The sequence below is a fragment of the Mustelus asterias genome, unplaced genomic scaffold (assembly GCF_964213995.1).
Source record: "Mustelus asterias unplaced genomic scaffold, sMusAst1.hap1.1 HAP1_SCAFFOLD_2505, whole genome shotgun sequence".
In the NCBI taxonomy this organism is placed as follows: domain Eukaryota; kingdom Metazoa; phylum Chordata; class Chondrichthyes; order Carcharhiniformes; family Triakidae; genus Mustelus; species Mustelus asterias.
In genome coordinates, this window is record NW_027592450.1 from 35,001 (window position 1) to 52,500 (window position 17,500).

A 17,500-nucleotide genomic window follows, 5' to 3' on the forward strand; every position below is an offset into this window, starting at 1 on the left:
CCATCCCCCCGTGACCCCTTCTCTCTCTCTCTCAGGGCAATGCTACGATCCATCTCTACCCACAATTCAAACCACTGCAACAAATTGAAGGTAAGTGCCCAGGTTTGTGTTACGTGTTCCCTCTTCGGGGGCGATTTAGGGTATTTTAAGAACCTTCTCCTGTTCCTCTGTAACAGGCTGAAGAGAGAGGGGCTGAATGGCCTCCTCCTGTTCCTGTGTAACAGGCTGGAGAGAGAGAGGCTGAATGGCCTCCTCCTGTTCCTGTTAACATGCTGGAGAGAGAGAGAGGGGCTGAATGGGCCTCCTCCTGTTCCTGTGTAACAGGCTGGAGAGAGAGAGGGGCTGAATGGCTTCCTCCTGTTCCTGTGTAACAGGCTGGAGAGAGAGAGAGGGGCTGAATGGGCCTCCTCCTGTTCCCGTGTAACAGGCTGGAGAGAGGGGCTGAATGGCCTCCTCCTGTTCCCGTGTAAAAGGCTGGAGAGAGGGGCTGAATGGCCTCCTCCTGTTCCTGTGTAACAGGCTGGAGAGAGAGGGGGGCTGAATGGCCCTCCTCCTGTCCCTGTGTAACAGGCTGGAGAGAGAGAGGGGCTGAATGGGCCTCCTCCTGTTCCTGTGTAACAGGCTGGAGAGAGAGAGGGGCTGAATGGGCCTCCTCCTGTTCCTGTGTAACAGGCTGGAGAGAGAGAGGGGCTGAATGGGCCTCCTCCTGTTCCTGTGTAACAGGCTGGAGAGAGAGAGAGGGGCTGAATGGCCTCCTCCTGTTCCTGTGTAACAGGCTGGAGAGAGAGGGGCTGAATGGCCTCCTCCTGTTCCTGTGTAACAGGCTGGAGAGAGGGGCTGAATGGCATTATAAAGGGGGAGGTTGATTTCCTATCTAAGTACTCAACCTGCCTTCATAACCTGTTAAAGTGTGAAGGAGTAAGATCGACGCTTCAGCAACTTTGAGTGTTCAGATCGAAACACCTCCCTGAGGCACTCTCTGTAAACAAGCTTTATTTATCGAACTTACTGTAAACCGGTTAACTAAACTGCTAACAACCCAAATGAAACACCTTCCCAATGGAATGCAATTTTTAGATGAATATTATTCCCACTTATCAACAACGAAGAATCGAATCTTTGGTCGCTCTCAACTTACAACCAGGTTTTATCTTCCGGAACCTTCTGCCTCCTCCGCCGATTTCTTCTGCCTGGATCCTCTGGCTTCTGTTTTGATCCCTTTACGATTGGGATTAGGCTTTCTTTTAAGACATAAATGTGGCTGTTACGATGTTAGAGTCAGTTGCTGGCTGTGTGTGTGTGTCTCTCTCGCTCGCTCGCTGTGGCAGAGACGGTGGCTCTCTGGAGCTGGCTCTTATACCCCCCCCCGGGTGACATAGCAAAGGGACCTGGGGGTCCTTGTGCATGAGACGCAAAAGCCCAGTCTGCAGGTACAACAGGTGATCAAGAAGGCAAATGGGATGTTGGCCTATATCGCGAGGGGGATAGAATATAAAAGCAGGGATGTCTTGATGCACCTGTACAGGGCATTGGTGAGGCCGCAGCTGGAATACTGTGTGCAGTATTGGTCCCCTTATATGAGGAAGGATATATTGGCCTTGGAGGGAGTGCAGAGAAGGTTCACCAGGTTGATACCGGAGATGAGGGGTTTGGATTATGAGGAGAGGCTGAGGAGATTGGGTTTGTACTCGTTGGAGTTTAGAAGGATGAGGGGGGATCTTATGGAGACTTATAAGATAATGCGGGGGCTGGATAGGGTGGAGGCGGAGAGATTCTTTCCACTTAGTAAGGAAGTTAAAACTAGAGGACACAGCCTCAAAATAAAGGGGGGTCGGTTTAAGACAGAGTTGAGGAGGAACTTCTTCTCCCAGAGGGTGGTGAATCTCTGGAATTCTCTGCCCACTGAGGTGGTGGAGGCTACCTCGCTGAATATGTTTAAAGCGCGGATGGATGGATTCCTGATCGGTAAGGGAATTAAGGGTTATGGGGATCAGGCGGGTAAGTGGTACTGATCCACGTCAGATCAGCCATGATCTTATTGAATGGCGGGGCAGGCTCGAGGGGCTAGATGGCCTACTCCTGCTCCTATTTCTTATGTTCTTATGTTATATCAGACCCTCGTCAGACCCCACTTGGAGTACTGTGCTCAGTTCTGGTCGCCTCATTACAGGAAGGATGTGGGAAAAGATTGAAAGGGTGCAGAGGTGATTTACAAGGATGTTGCCTGGATTGAGTGGCATGCCTTATGAGGATAGGCTGAGGGAGCTCGGTCTTTTCTCCTTGGAGAGACGTAGGATGAGAGGAGACCTAATAGAGGTGTATAAGATGTTGAGAGGCATAGATCGGGTGGACTCTCAGAGGCTTTTTCCCAGGGTGGAAATGTCTGCTACGAGAGGACACAGGTTTAAGGTGCTGGGGGGGGTAGGTACAGGGGAGATGTTAAGGGGAAGTTTTAGGGAGATGTTAGGGGGAAGTTCAAAGTAAGGGTGCTGGTGCGCATGCGGTACACAGACTGAAACATCGAATCGAGAGGCTGTTGCCAAGACAACGGGCCCTTTTTGAATTTTAGAACATAGAACAGTACAAGTTAGGGTGGTGGGCGAGTGGAATCGGCTGCCGTCAGTGGTGGTGGAGGCGAACTCAATAGGGTCTTTTAAGAGACTCCTGGATGAGTACATGGGACTTAATAGGATGGAGGGTTATAGGTAGGTCTCGAAGGTAGGGATGTGTTCGGCACAACTTGTGGGGCCGAAGGGCCTGTTTTGGGCTGTAGTTTTTCTGTGTAACCCACAATCGGATTGGTTCGCAGGTTACCAAAGCAACAAATTCAAATCTGGTCGGCTGCTGCCGTTTAATTGCCAAATTTATACTGGTGAAAATTGTGCAGTTCTGGTCACCTCACTAGGGTCAAAGGTAGGGTTCTGAAGACTGTGGAGGAACAGAGAGATCTTGGGGTCCATATCCACAGATCTCTAAAGGTTGCCACTCAAGTGGATGGAGCTGTGAAGAAGGCCTATAGTGTGTTAGCTTTTATTAACAGGGGGTTAGAGTTTAAGAGCCGTGGGGTTATGCTGCAACTGTACAGGACCTTGGTGAGACCACATTTGGAATATTGTGTGCAGTTCTGGTCACCTCACTATAAGAAGGATGTGGAAGCGCTGGAAAGAGTGCAGAGGAGATTTACCAGGATGCTGCCTGGTTTGGAGGGTAGGTCTTATGAGGAAAGGTTGAGGGAGCTAGGGCTGTTCTCTCTGGAGCGGAGGAGGCTGAGGGGAGACTTAATAGAGGTTTATAAAATGATGAAGGGGATAGATAGAGTGAACGTTCAAAGACTATTTCCTCGGGTGGATGGAGCTATTACAAGGGGGCATAACTATAGGGTTCGTGGTGGGAGATACAGGAAGGATATCAGAGGTAGGTTCTTTACGCAGAGAGTGGTTGGGGTGTGGAATGGACTGCCTGCAGTGACAGTGGAGTCAGACACTTTAGGAACATTTAAGCGGTTATTGGATAGGCACATGGAGCACACAAGGATGATAGGGAGTGGGATAGCTTGATCTTGGTTTCAGATAAAGCTCGGCACAACATTGTGGGCCGAAGGGCCTGTTCTGTGCTGTACTGTTCTATGTTCTAAAATTCAAAAAGGGCCTGTTAACAGCCCCCCCCGATTCGATGTTTCAGTCTGTGTACCGCATGCGCGCCAGCACCCTTATTTTGAACTCCCAAGTACAGAAAAGCTCCCTTTAACCAGAGCCAATTTTACCAGCAGCAACAACAGCCGCGTGGATCCAGGCACTCTGTTTCCGTAACTCATTCGACAACGCTGTGAGCCCAGGGTTCAGCACTGGGACAACCCTGTCCTGGGAGTGTTTGATGGTGTTGGGCAACAGAACAGAAAGTCCAAGGTGTATTGCAGAGTTAGACTAGACTCCCAGCTATTTTTTTATTTGGGCTTTGGCGTGGGGTTAAGGTGTTGCACTCTTAACTGCGAACCTATCTCTATGAGTTCCAATCTAAGCAATAGCCCCATAGACGTAAACTCTACTTCAAAAGCCATTAGCAAAAAGCAGGCTCCCGGGTTGCAAGGCCTCCAGAACAGCTCTGGAGAGGTATACCTAGTTTCTGCCAGAGAGAGAAGAACTGCAGTTCCTTGCAAACAGAAACTGCCTGCCTGTCTCTCTCTCTGCTCCTCCCATCAGCACATGGCGCACTCTTGTCAATCATCGTAAACAAACCCTACTCTGAAACCCCAGGGGACAACCCAAATCTGCATTACTTCAGGTTAAAACGGACAGCCCAACAGCGCGGAGTAATTATCATTCAGCATTGTCAGCAGGGGGGCTACCTGACACTGACACAGCGGCACCGATTAAACCAGACTTCAATTTTAACCCTCACAAGACACAAAATACAGAGCTTTACTCTGTACCTAACCCCGTGCTGTACCTGTCCTGGGAGTGTTTGATGGGGACAGTGTAGAGGGAGCTTTACTCTGTATCTAACCCCGTGCTGTCCCTGTCCTGGGAGTGTTTGATGGGGACAGTGTAGAGGGAGCTTTACTCTGTATCTAACCCCGTGCTGTACCTGTCCTGGGAGTGTTTGATGGGGACAGTGTAGAGGGAGCTTTACTCTGTATCTAACCCCGTGCTGTACCTGTCCTGGGAGTGTTTGATGGGGGACAGTGTAGAGGGAGCTTTACTCTGTATCTAACCCCGTGCTGTACCTGTCCTGGGAGTGTTTGATGGGGGACAGTGTAGAGGGAGCTTTACTCTGTATCTAACCCCGTGCTGCACCTGTCCTGGGAGTGTTTGATGGGGGACAGTGTAGAGGGAGCTTTACTCTGTATCTAACCCCGTGCTGTACCTGTCCTGGGAGTGTTTGATGGGGACAGTGTAGAGGGAGCTTTACTCTGTATCTAACCCCGTGCTGTACCTGTCCTGGGAGTGTTTGATAGGGACAGTATAGAGGGAGCTTTACTCTGTATCTAACCCCGTGCTGTACCTGTCCTGGGAGTGTTTGATGGGGACAGTGTAGAGGGAGCTTTACTCTGTATCGAACCCCGTGCTGTACCTGTCCTGGGAGTGTTTGATGGGGGACAGTGTAGAGAGAGCTTTACTCTGTATCTAACCCCGTGCTGTACCTGTCCCGGGAGTGTTTGATGGGGACAGTGTAGAGGGAGCTTTACTCTGTATCTAACCCCGTGCTGTACCTGTCCTGGGAGTGTTTGATGGGGACAGTGTAGAGGGAGCTTTACTCTGTATCTAACCCCGTGCTGTACCTGTCCTGGGAGTGTTTGATGGGGACAGTGTAGAGGGAGCTTTACTCTGTATCTAACCCCGTGCTGTACCTGTCCTGGGAGTGTTTGATGGGGGACAGTGTAGAGGGAGCTTTACTCTGTATCTAACCCCGTGCTGTACCTGTCCTGGGAGTGTTTGATGGGGGACAGTGTAGAGGGAGCTTTACTCTGTATCTAACCCCGTGCTGTACCTGTCCTGGGAGTGTTTGATGGGGGACAGTGTAGAGGGAGCTTTACTCTGTATCTAACCCCGTGCTGTACCTGTCCTGGGAGTGTTTGATGGGGGACAGTGTAGAGGGAGCTTTACTCTGTATCTAACCCCGTGCTGCACCTGTCCTGGGAGTGTTTGATGGGGGACAGTGTAGAGGGAGCTTTACTCTGTATCTAACCCCGTGCTGTACCTGTCCTGGGAGTGTTTGATGGGGACAGTATAGAGGGAGCTTTACTCTGTATCTAACCCCGTGCTGTACCTGTCCTGGGAGTGTTTGATAGGGACAGTGTAGAGGGAGCTTTACTCTGTATCTAACCCCGTGCTGTACCTGTCCTGGGAGTGTTTGATGGGGACAGTGTAGAGGGAGCTTTACTCTGTACCTAACCCCGTGCTGTACCTGTCCTGGGAGTGTTTGATGGGGGACAGTGTAGAGAGAGCTTTACTCTGTATCTAACCCCGTGCTGTACCTGTCCCGGGAGTGTTTGATGGGGACAGTGTAGAGGGAGCTTTACTCTGTATCTAACTCCGTGCTGTACCTGTCCTGGGAGTGTTTGATGGGGACAGTGTAGAGGGAGCTTTACTCTGTATCTAACCCCGTGCTGTACCTGTCCTGGGAGTGTTTGATGGGGGACAGTGTAGAGGGAGCTTTACTCTGTATCTAACCCCGTGCTGTACCTGTCCTGGGAGTGTTTGATGGGGACAGTGTAGAGGGAGCTTTACTCTGTATCTAACCCCGTGTTGTACCTGTCCTGGGAGTGTTTGATGGGGACAGTGTAGAGGGAGCTTTACTCTGTATCTAACCCCGTGCTGTACCTGTCCTGGGAGTGTTTGATGGGGGGACAGTGTAGAGGGAGCTTTACTCTGTATCTAACCCCGTGCTGCACCTGTCCTGGGAGTGTTTGATGGGGGACAGTGTAGAGGGAGCTTTACTCTGTATCTAACCCCGTGCTGTACCTGTCCTGGGAGTGTTTGATGGGGACAGTGTAGAGGGAGCTCTACTCTGTATCTAACCCCGTGCTGTACCTGTCCTGGGAGTGTTTGATGGGTGACAGTGTAGAGGGAGCTTTACTCTGTATCTAACCCCGTGCTGTACCTGTCCTGGGAGTGTTTGATGGGGGACAGTGTAGAGGGAGCTTTACTCTGTATCTAACCCCGTGCTGTACCTGTCCTGGGAGTGTTTGATGGGGACAGTGTAGAGGGAGCTTTACTCTGTATCTAACCCCGTGCTGTACCTGTCCTGGGAGTGTTTGATGGGGGACAGTGTAGAGGGAGCTTTACTCTGTATCTAACCCCGTGCTGTACCTGTCCTGGGAGTGTTTGATGGGGGACAGTGTAGAGGGAGCTTTACTCTGTATCCAACCCCGTGCTGTACCTGTCCTGGGAGTGTTTGATGGGGACAGTGTAGAGGGAGCTTTACTCTGTATCTAACCCCGTGCTGTACCTGTCCTGGGAGTGTTTGATGGGGGACAGTGTAGAGGGAGCTTTACTCTGTATCTAACCCCGTGATGTACCTGTCCTGGGAGTGTTTGATGGGGACAGTGTAGAGGGAGCTTTACTCTGTATCTAACCCCGTGCTGTACCTGTCCTGGGAGTGTTTGATGGGGGACAGTGTAGAGGGAGCTTTACTCTGTATCTAACCCCGTGCTGTACCTGTCCTGGGAGTGTTTGATGGGGACAGTGAAGAGGGAGCTTTACTCTGTATCTAACCCCGTGCTGTACCTGTCCTGGGAGTGTTTGATGGGGGGACAGTGTAGAGGGAGCTTTACTCTGTATCTAACCCCGTGCTGTACCTGTCCTGGGAGTGTTTGATGGGGGACAGTGTAGAGGGAGCTTTACTCTGTATCTAATCCCGTGCTGTACCTGTCCTGGGAGTGTTTGATGGGGACAGTGTAGAGGGAGCTTTACTCTGTATCTAACCCCGTGCTGTACCTGTCCTGGGAGTGTTTGATGGGGGACAGTGTAGAGGGAGCTTTACTCTGTATCTCACCCCGTGCTGTACCTGTCCTGGGAGTGTTTGATGGGGGACAGTGTAGAGGGAGCTTTACTCTGTATCTAACCCCGTGCTGTACCTGTCCTGGGAGTGTTTGATGGGGACAGTGTAGAGGGAGCTTTACTCTGTATCTAACCCCGTGCTGTACCTGTCCTGGGAATGTTTGATGAGGGACAGTGTAGAGGGAGCTTTACTCTGTATCTAACCCCGTGCTGTACCTGTCCTGGGAGTGTTTGATGGGGACAGTGTAGAGGGAGCTTTACTCTGTATCTAACCCCGTGCTGTACCTGTCCTGGGAGTGTTTGATGGGGGACAGTGTAGAGGGAGCTTTACTCTGTATCTAACCCCGTGCTGTACCTGTCCTGGGAGTGTTTGATGGGGACAGTGTAGAGGGAGCTTTACTCTGTATCTAACCCCGTGCTGTACCTGTCCTGGGAGTGTTTGATGGGGGGACAGTGTAGAGGGAGCTTTACTCTGTATCTAACCCCGTGCTGTACCTGTCCTGGGAGTGTTTGATGGGGGACAGTGTAGAGGGAGCTTTACTCTGTATCTCACCCCGTGCTGTACCTGTCCTGGGAGTGTTTGATGGGGGACAGTGTAGAGGGAGCTTTACTCTGTATCTAACCCCGTGCTGTACCTGTCCTGGGAGTGTTTGATGGGGACAGTGTAGAGGGAGCTTTACTCTGTATCTAACCCCGTGCTGTACCTGTCCTAGGAGTGTTTGATGGGGACAGTGTAGAGGGAGCTTTACTCTGTATCTAACCCCGTGCTGTACCTGTCCTAGGAGTGTTTGATGGGGGGACAGTGTAGAGGGAGCTTTACTCTGTATCTAACCCCGTGCTGTACCTGTCCTGGGAGTTTTTGATGGGGGGACAGTGTAGAGGGAGCTTTACTCTGTATCTAACCCCGTGCTGTACCTCTCCTCCCTCAGGTGTGTCCGAGTATTTAACCACTGAAATCTCCACCTCCAAACAGAAGAAGTTCAGTTTGCTGACGTTTATCGACACTCCGGGACTTGTAGATGGAGACATGAAATATCCTTTCGATGTGGACAAGGCAATCCTGTGGCTGGGTAAGTGTTACCCTCCCCCAACCCCCCCCTACACCCCCTCCCTATCTCTGTAACCTCCTCCAGCCCCCTACACCCCCTCCCTATCTCTGTAACCTCCTCCAGCCCCCTACACCCCCTCCCTATCTCTGTAACCCCCTCCAGCCACCTACACCCCCTCCCTATCTCTGTAACCCCCTCCAGCCCCCTACACCCCCTCCCTATCTCTGTAACCTCCTCCAGCCCCCTACACCCCCTCCCTATCTCTGTAACCCCCTCCAGCCCCCTACACCCCCTCCCTATCTCTGTAACCTCCTCCAGCCCCCTACACCCCCTCCCTATCTCTGTAACCTCCTCCAGCCCCCTACACCCCCTCCCTATCTCTGTAACCTCCTCCAGCCCCCCTACACCCCCTCCCTATCTCTGTAACCTCCTCCAGCCCCCTACACCCCTCCCTATCTCTGTAACCTCCTCCAGCCCCCTACACCCCTCACTATCTCTGTAACCTCGTCCAGCCCCCTACACCCCCTCCCTATCTCTGTAACCTCCTCCAGCCCCCTACACCCCCTCCCTATCTCTGTAACCCCCTCCAGCCCCCTACACCCCCTCCCTATCTCTGTAACCTCCTCCAGCCCCTACACCCCTCCCTATCTCTGTAACCTCCTCCAGCCCCCTACACCCCCTCCCTATCTCTGTAACCCCCTACACCCCCTCCCTATCTCTGTAACCCCCTCCAGCCCCCTACACCCCCTCCCTATCTCTGTAACCTCCTCCAGCCCCCTACACCCCCTCCCTATCTCTGTAACCCCCTCCAGCCCCCTACACCCCCTCCTTATCTCTGTAACCTCCTCCAGCCCCCTACACCCCCTCCTTATCTCTGTAACCTCCTCCAGCCCCCTACACCCCCTCCTTATCTCTGTAAGGCTTGCATTAACACTGCAATGAAGTTACTGTGTAAATCCCCCAGTCGCCCACACTCCGGGGCCTGTTCGGGTACACTGAGGGAGAATTTAGCACGGCCCAATCCACCCTAACCAGCACGGTCTCTCGGACTGTGGGAGGAAACCGGAGCACCCGGAGGAAACCCACGCAGACACGGTGACCAGTGGAGTGCCCCAGGGATCTGTTCTGGGACCCTTGCTGTTTGTCATTTTCATAAATGACCTGGATGAGGAAGTGGAGGGATGGGTTGGTAAGTTTGCTGACGACACCAAGGTAGGTGGTGTTGTGGATAGTTTGGAGGGATGTCAGAAGTTGCAGCGAGACATAGATAGAATGCAAGACTGGGCGGAGAAGTGGCAGATGGACTTCAACCCGGATAAGTGTGTGGTGATCCATTTTGGCAGATCCAATGGGATGAAGCAGCAGTATAATATGAAGGGTACCATTCTTAGCAGTGTAGAGGATCAGAAGGACCTTGGGGTCCGGGTCCATAGGACTCTTAAATCGGCCTCGCAGGTGGAGGATGCGGTCAAGAAGGCGTACGGCGTACTAGCCTTCATTAATCGAGGGATTGAGTTTAGGAGTCGGGAGATAATGCTGCAGCTTTATAGGACCCTGGTTAGACCCCACTTGGAGTACTGCGCGCAGTTCTGGTCACCTCATTACAGGAAAGATGTTGAAGCCATTGAAAGGGTGCAGAGGAGATTTACAAGGATGTTGCCTGGATTGGGGGGCATGCCTTATGAGGATAGGTTGAGGGAGCTTGGTCTCTTCTCCTGGAGAGACGAAGGATGAGAGGTGACCTGATAGAGGTTTACAAGATGTTGAGAGGTCTGGATAGGGTAGACTCTCAGAGGCTATTTCCAAGGGCTGAAATGGTTGCTACAAGAGACACAGGTTTAAGGTGCTGGGGGGTAGGTACAGAGGAGATGTCAGGGGTAAGTTTTCACTCAGAGGGTGGTGGGTGAGTGGAATCGGCTGACGTCGGTGGTGGTGGAGGCAAACTCGTTGGGGTCTTTTAAGAGACTTCTGGATGAGTACATGGGATTTAATGGGATTGAGGGCTATAGATAGGCCTAGAGGTGGGGATGTGATCGGCGCAACTTGTGGGCCGAAGGGCCTGTTTGTGCTGTGGCTTTCTATGTTCTATGTTCTAACGTGCAGACTCCACACAGACAGTGACCGAGCCGGGAATCGAACCCGGGACCCTGGCGCTGTGAGGCAGCAGCGCTAACCCACTGTGCTACCGTGCCGTCCTTGAGAGACCGAGGCATGGTGGGGCAAAGGGGTGGGGGGAACGAGGTAGGAGAGATGGGGAGGAGGGAGGGAGGGAGGGAGAGGTGGGGAGGGAGGGAGGGAGAGGTGGTGAGGGAGGACAGGTGGGGAGGGAGGGGGAGACGGGGGAAGGGAGCAAGGGAAGAGTGAGTGAGGACAGTTGGGGAGGTGGGAGGGAGAGGCGGGGGAGAAGAGGTGGGGAGGGCGGGAGAGGCAAAGGAGGGAGAGGCGGGGGTGGGGGATTCTGGACGTTGGTGCTGTGCACTCAGGTCACCGTCAGTGTCTGATCTGTCTCTGTCTCTCTCTGTGTCTCTCTCTGTCTCTCTCTGTCTCTCTCTGTCTCTCTCTGTGTCTCTCTGTGTCTCTCTCTGTCTCTCTCTCTGTCTCTCTCTGTCTCTCTCTGTGTCTCTCTGTGTCTCTCTCTCTGTCTCTCTCTCTCTCTCTGTCTCTCTCTGTCTCTCTCTCTGTGTCTCTCTCTGTCTCTCTCTGTCTCTCTCTCTGTCTCTCTCTGTCTCTCTCTGTGTCTCTCTGTGTCTCTCTCTGTGTCTCTCTCTCTGTCTCTCTCTCTCTCTCTGTCTCTCTCTGTGTCTCTCTCTGTCTCTCTCTGTGTCTCTCTCTGTCTCTCTCTGTGTCTCTCTCTGTCTCTCTCTCTGTCTCTCTCTCTCTCTCTCTGTCTCTCTCTGTGTCTCTCTCTGTCTCTCTCTCTCTCTCTCTCTGTCTCTCTCTGTCTCTCTCTCTGTCTCTCTCTCTGTCTCTCTCTCTGTCTCTCTCTCTCTCTGTCTCTCTCTGTCTCTCTCTCTCTCTCTCTCTCTCTCTGTCTCTCTCTGTGTCTCTCTCTCTCTCTCTCTCTCTCTCTCTGTCTCTCTCTGTCTCTCTCTGTCTCTCTCTCTGTCTCTCTCTCTGTCTCTCTCTCTGTCTCTCTCTGTCTCTCTCTGTCTCTCTCTCTCTCTCTCTCTCTCTCTGTCTCTGTCTCTCTCTCTGTCTCTCTCTCTGTCTCTCTCTCTCTCTCTGTCTCTCTCTGTCTCTCTCTGTCTCTCTGTCTCTCTCTCTGTCTCTCTCTCTGTCTCTGTCTCTCTCTGTCTCTCTCTGTCTCTCTCTCTCTGCCTCTCCCTCCCTCTCTGCCTCTCCCCCCTCTCTGCCTCTCCCCCCCTCTCTGCCTCTCCCCCCCTCTCTGCCTCTCCCCCCCTCTCTGCCTCTCCCCCCCTCTCTGCCTCTCCCCCCCTCTCTGCCTCTCCCCCCTCTCTGCCTCTCCCCCCCTCTCTGCCTCTCCCCCCTCTCTGCCTCTCCCCCCCCTCTCTGCCTCTCCCCCCCTCTCTGCCTCTCCCCCCCTCTCTGCCTCTCCCTCCCTCTCTGCCTCTCCCTCCCTCTCTGCCTCTCCCCCCCTCTCTGCCTCTCCCCCCCTCTCTGCCTCTCCCTCCCTCTCCCCCCCTCTCTGCCTCTCCCTCCCTCTCCCCCCCTCTCTGCCTCTCCCCCCCTCTCTGCCTTCTCCCTCCCTCTCCCCCCTCTCTGCCTCTCCCCCCTCTCTGCCTCTTCTCCCTCCGCTCGGCTGATGCTGGCCTCAATTCCAGGGGAACTCTGCGACCTGGTGTTGGTCTTCTTCGACCCCATGGGCAGGCGCTTTGCAAACGGACGCTCAACATCGTGGAGAGGTTGAGCGAGACGCAGGGGGAGAAGATTCGGTTCTATCTCAGCAAGGCCGATGAGGCGGGTCCCGAAAGTGACCGACAGGTAGGCAGAGAGAGGGGGGGAACGGCCTGGTCTGTCCCCATCCCTTCCCCAGCTTCCCCTGGGCTCCCCAATCACCCTCCTCCGTCAAAATACATTCGGAAACTTCGGGGTTCAGCAGGAGGTGGCCATTCAGCCCCTCAACCGAGCCCACAGCCCCCCCTGTCCCTCATTCCCCCTCCCTCCCCCCGCACTCTCCCCGTATCCCCTCGATTGGGATGAGGCTTTCTTTAAGACACTCCCCGTATCCCCTCGATTCCCCTCCCTCCCCCGCACTCTCCCCGTATCCCCTCGATTGCCCCTCCCACCACTCTCCCCGTATCCCCTCGATTCCCCCTCCCTCCCCCCACACACTCTCCCCGTATCCCCTCGATTCCCCTCCCTCCCCCCGCACTCTCCCTCGATTCCCCTCCCTTCCCCCCGCACACTCTCCCCGTATCCCTCGATTCCCCATCCATCCCCCGTATCCCCTCGATTCCCCCTCCCACCGCACTCTCCCCGTATCCCCTCGATTCCCCCTCCCCTCGGCACTCTCCCCGTATACCCTCGATTCCCCCCCGCACTCTCCCCGTATCCCCTCAGTTCCCCCTCCCTCCCCCAGCACTCTCCCCGTATCCCCTCGATTCCCCCTCCCTCCCCCCGCACTCTCCCTGTATCCCCTCGATTCCCCCTCCCTCCCCCCGCACTCTCCCCCGTATCCCCTCGATTCCCCTCCCTCCCCCCCACACACTCTCCCCGTATCCCCTCGATTCTCCCTCCCTCCGCACTCTCCCCGTATCCCCTCGATTCCCCCTCCCTCCCCCCCGCACTCTCCCTGTATCCCCCGATTCCCCCTCCCTCCCCCCGCACACTCCCCGTATCCCCTCGATTCCCCCTCCCTCCCCCCCACACACTCTCCCGTATCCCCTCGATTCTCCCTCCCTCCGCACTCTCCCCGTATCCCCTCCATTCCCCCTCCCTCCCCCCCGCACTCTCCCCGTATCCCTCGATTCCCCCTCCGTACCGCCCTCGCACTCTCCACGTATCCCCTCAATTCCCCTCCCTCTCCCCATATCCCTCGCTTCCCCCTCCGCCCTCCCCCCTCCCCCCCTCCCCCCTCCCCCCCTCCCCCCTCCCTCCCTCCCTCCCCTCCTCCCTCCCTCCCTCCTCCCCCCTCCCTCCCTCCCTCCCTCCCCCCCCTCCCTCCTTCCCCCTCTCTCCCCTCCCTCCCCCCCTCCCCCCCCTCCCCCCTCCCTCCCTCCCCCCCCTCCCCCCCCCTCCTTCCCTCCCTCCCCCCCTCCCTCCCTCCCCCCGCACTCTCCCCGTATCCCCTCGCTTCCCCTCCCTCCCTCCCCCCCATGCTCTCTCCCCGTATCCCCTCAGTTCCCCCTCCCTCCCCCCACACTCTCCCCCGTATCCCCTCGATTCCCCCTCCCTCCCTCCCCCCGCACTCTCCCCGTATCCCCTCGATTCCCCTCCCTCCCCTCGAACTCTTCCCGTATCCCCTCGCTTCCCCCTCCCTCCCTCCCGCACTCTCCCCCGTATCCCCTCGATTCCCACTCCCTCCCCCCGCACTTCCCCGTATCCCCTCGATTCCCACTCCCTCCCCTGCACTCTCCCCGTATCCCCTCAATTCCCCCTCCCTCCCCGCGCTCTCCCCATAGCCCCTCAATTCCCCGCACTCTCCCCGCATCCCCTCGATTCCCCCTCCCTCCCCCCCCGCACTCTCCCCGTATCCCTCGATTCCCCCTCCCTACCCCCCGCACTCTCCCCGTATCCCCTCGATTCCCCCTCCCTCCCCTGCACTCTCCCCGTATCCCCTCGATTCCCCCTCCCTACCCCCGCACTCTCCCCGTATCCCTCGATTCCCCCTCCCTCCCCTGCACTCTCCCCGTATCCCCTCGATTCCCCCGCACTCTCCCCGTATCCCCTCGATTCCCCCGCACTCTACCCGTATCCCCTCGATTCCCCCTTCCTCCCTCCCCCGCACTCTCCCCGTATCCCCTCGATTCCCCCTCCCTCCCCCCGCACTCTCCCCGTATCCCCTCCCATTCCCCTTCCCCCCTCAGTGTCCGACAATCCCTCGATCTCCGTCTGGAATCTACTCAGCGGCTGAGCGCCCACAGCTCTCTGGGGGGGAGAATTCCAAAGATCCACAACCCTCCGAGCGAAGACATTTCTCCCCATCTCAGTCCCCAAAATGTCCGACCCCCTTATCCTGAGACTGTGACCCTGCTCGTTACACCTCCACCTGTGATCCAGATTCTCCAGCCCCGGGAGGAGGGAGCGAGGCGGGGGGAAAACAGCCGCTGAACATCGACCCTGTCCAAGCCCCTTCAGAATCTTCCCCTCTCGATGGGACCGCCTCTCGTTCTGCTAAACCCGGGAATATCGAGCCAGTCTCCTCGATCTCTCCTCCTCCACGGGGACAATCCCTCTCCACCTCAGGAACCAGTCCAGTGAACCCTCCTCCCTCTCTCCCGACAGGAGCAAGGAAGTTCCTCCCTTGGGTCAGGAGACCAGGAACTGGACCCCAGGGGTCCCAGGAGAGGTCTCCCCAACGCCCTGTACAGTCGGAGCGAGATCTCTTCACTCCCACACCCCCGTCCCTCTGTGATAAAATCGGACAGGCCATTTGCTGTTAACCTTTGTGGATTGGTCGAATTAATTACCTCTGAGATAAACGTCCACACGGATATATCTCCGCAAGGACTGGGTAAAATCTCCCCTGCCCACGCTATAATCCTCGTGTCGCATCCTGTCCCCTTCACCCCTCCCAGAGAGTCAGCACTCCAATCTGGACTTATCCAACAACAGCCTCTAACACACCATCTTGTCCCACAATCCCTCTCTCTGTCTCCCCCTCTCCCTCTCTGTCTCCCCCCCTCTCTCTCTGTCTCCCCCTCTCCCTCTCTGTCTCCCCCCTCTCTCTCTGTCTCCCCCCTCTCTCTCTGTCTCCCCCCCTCTCTCTCTGTCTCCCCCCTCTCTCTCTGTCTCCCCCCCTCTCTCTCTGTCTCCCCCCTCTCTCTCTGTCTCCCCCTCTCTCTCTGTCTCCCCTCTCTCTCTGTCTCCCCCTCTCTCTCTGTCTCCCCCCCTCTCTCTCTGTCTCCCTCTCTCTCTGTCTCCCCCTCTCTCTCTGTCTCCCCCTCTCTCTCTGTCTCCCCCTCTCTCTCTGTCTTCCCCTCTCTCTCTGTCTTCCCCCCTCTCTCTCTGTCTCCCCCTCTCTCTCTGTCTCCCCCTCTCTCTCTGTCTCCCCCTCTCTCTCTGTCTCCCCCCCTTCTCTGTCTCCCCCTCTCTCTCTGTCTTCCCCCTCTCTCTCTGTCTTCCCCCTCTCTCTCTGTCTTCCCCCCTCTCTCTCTGTCTTCCCCCCTCTCTCTCTGTCTTCCCCCCTCTCTCTCTGTCTTCCCCCCTCTCTCTCTGTCTTCCCCCCTCTCTCTCTGTCTTCCCCCCTCTCTCTCTGTCTCCCCCTCTCTCTCTGTCTCCCCCCCTCTCTCTCTGTCTCCCCCCTCTCTCTCTGTCTCCCCTCTCTCTCTCTGTCTCCCCCCTCTCTCTCTGTCTCCCCCCCTCTCTCTCTGTCTCCCCCCCTCTCTCTCTGTCTCCCCCCCTCTCTCTCTGTCTCCCCCCCTCTCTCTCTGTCTCCCCCCCTCTCTCTCTGTCTCCCCCCCTCTCTCTCTGTCTCCCCCCCTCTCTCTCTGTCTCCCCCCTCTCTCTCTGTCTCCCCCCCTCTCTCTCTGTCTCCCCCCCTCTCTCTCTGTCTCCCCCCCTCTCTCTCTGTCTCCCCCCCTCTCTCTCTGTCTCCCCCCCTCTCTCTCTGTCTCCCCCCCTCTCACTCTGTCTCCCCCTTCTCTCTCTGTCTCCCCCCTCTCTCTCTGTCTCCCCCCCTCTCTCTCTGTCTCCCCCCCTCTCTCTCTGTCTCCCCCCTCTCTCTCTGTCTCCCCCCTCTCTCTCTGTCTCCCCCCCTCTCTCTCTGTCTCCCCCCTCTCTCTCTGTCTCCCCCCTCTCTCTCTGTCTCCCCCCTCTCTCTCTGTCTCCCCCTCTCTCTCTGTCTCCCCCCTCTCTCTGTCTCCCCCTCTCTCTCTGTCTCCCCCCCCTCTCTCTCTGTCTCCCCCCCCTCTCTCTCTGTCTCCTCCCCCTCTCTCTCTGTCTCCCCCCCTCTCTCTGTCTCCCCCCTCTCTCTCTGTCTCCCCCCTCTCTCTCTGTCTCCCCCCCTCTCTCTCTGTCTCCCCCCCTCTCTCTCTGTCTCCCCCCCTCTCTCTCTGTCTCCCCCCTCTCTCTCTGTCTCCCCCCCTCTCTCTCTGTCTCCCCCCCCTCTCTCTCTGTCTCCCCCCCTCTCTCTCTGTCTCCCCCCTCTCTCTCTGTCTCCCCCCCCTCTCTCTCTGTCTCCCCCCCTCTCTCTCTGTCTCCCCCCCCTCTCTCTCTGTCTCCCCCCTCTCTCTCTGTCTCCCCCCCTCTCTCTCTGTCTCCCCCCCTCTCTCTCTGTCTCCCCCCCTCTCTCTCTGTCTCCCCCCCTCTCTCTCTGTCTCCCCCCTCTCTCTCTGTCTCCCCCTCTCTCTCTGTCTCCCCCTCTCTCTCTGTCTCCCCCTCTCTCTCTGTCTCCCCCCTCTGTCTCTGTCTCCCCCTCTCTCTCTGTCTCCCCCCTATCTCTCTGTCTCCCCCCTCTCTCTCTGTCTCCCCCCCTTCTCTGTCTCCCCCCTCTCTCTCTGTCTCCCCCCTCTCTCTCTGTCTCCCCCCTCTCTCTCTGTCTCCCCCCTCTCTCTCTGTCTCCCCCCCTCTCTCTGTCTCCCCTCCCTCTCTCTGTCTCCCCCCCCCTCTCTCTGTCTCCCCCCTCTCTCTCTGTCTCCCCCTCTCTCTCTGTCTCCCCCCCCTCTCTCTGTCTCCCCCCTCTCTCTCTGTCTCCCCCCTCTCTCTCTGTCTCCCCCTCTCTCTCTGTCTCCCCCTCTCTCTCTGTCTCCCCTCTCTCTCTGTCTCCCCTCTCTCTCTGTCTCCCCCTCTGTCTCTGTCTCCCCCTCTCTCTCTGTCTCCCCCCTCTCTCAC

The 17,500-nt window shown here is 56.3% G+C and overlaps 1 pseudogene across 1 annotated transcript in view; it reads left to right on the forward strand.

Annotated features, from left to right (window-relative positions):
• The window catches only part of LOC144489758 (uncharacterized), a 42,429-nt pseudogene that overhangs the window by 24,323 nt on the left and 606 nt on the right, over positions 1-17,500 (forward strand). The window contains exons 4-6 of the transcript XR_013497045.1: positions 36-90; positions 8,429-8,569; positions 12,331-12,490. The product of XR_013497045.1 is annotated as an uncharacterized LOC144489758 (transcript). The remainder of the gene's footprint in view (positions 1-35; positions 91-8,428; positions 8,570-12,330; positions 12,491-17,500) is intronic.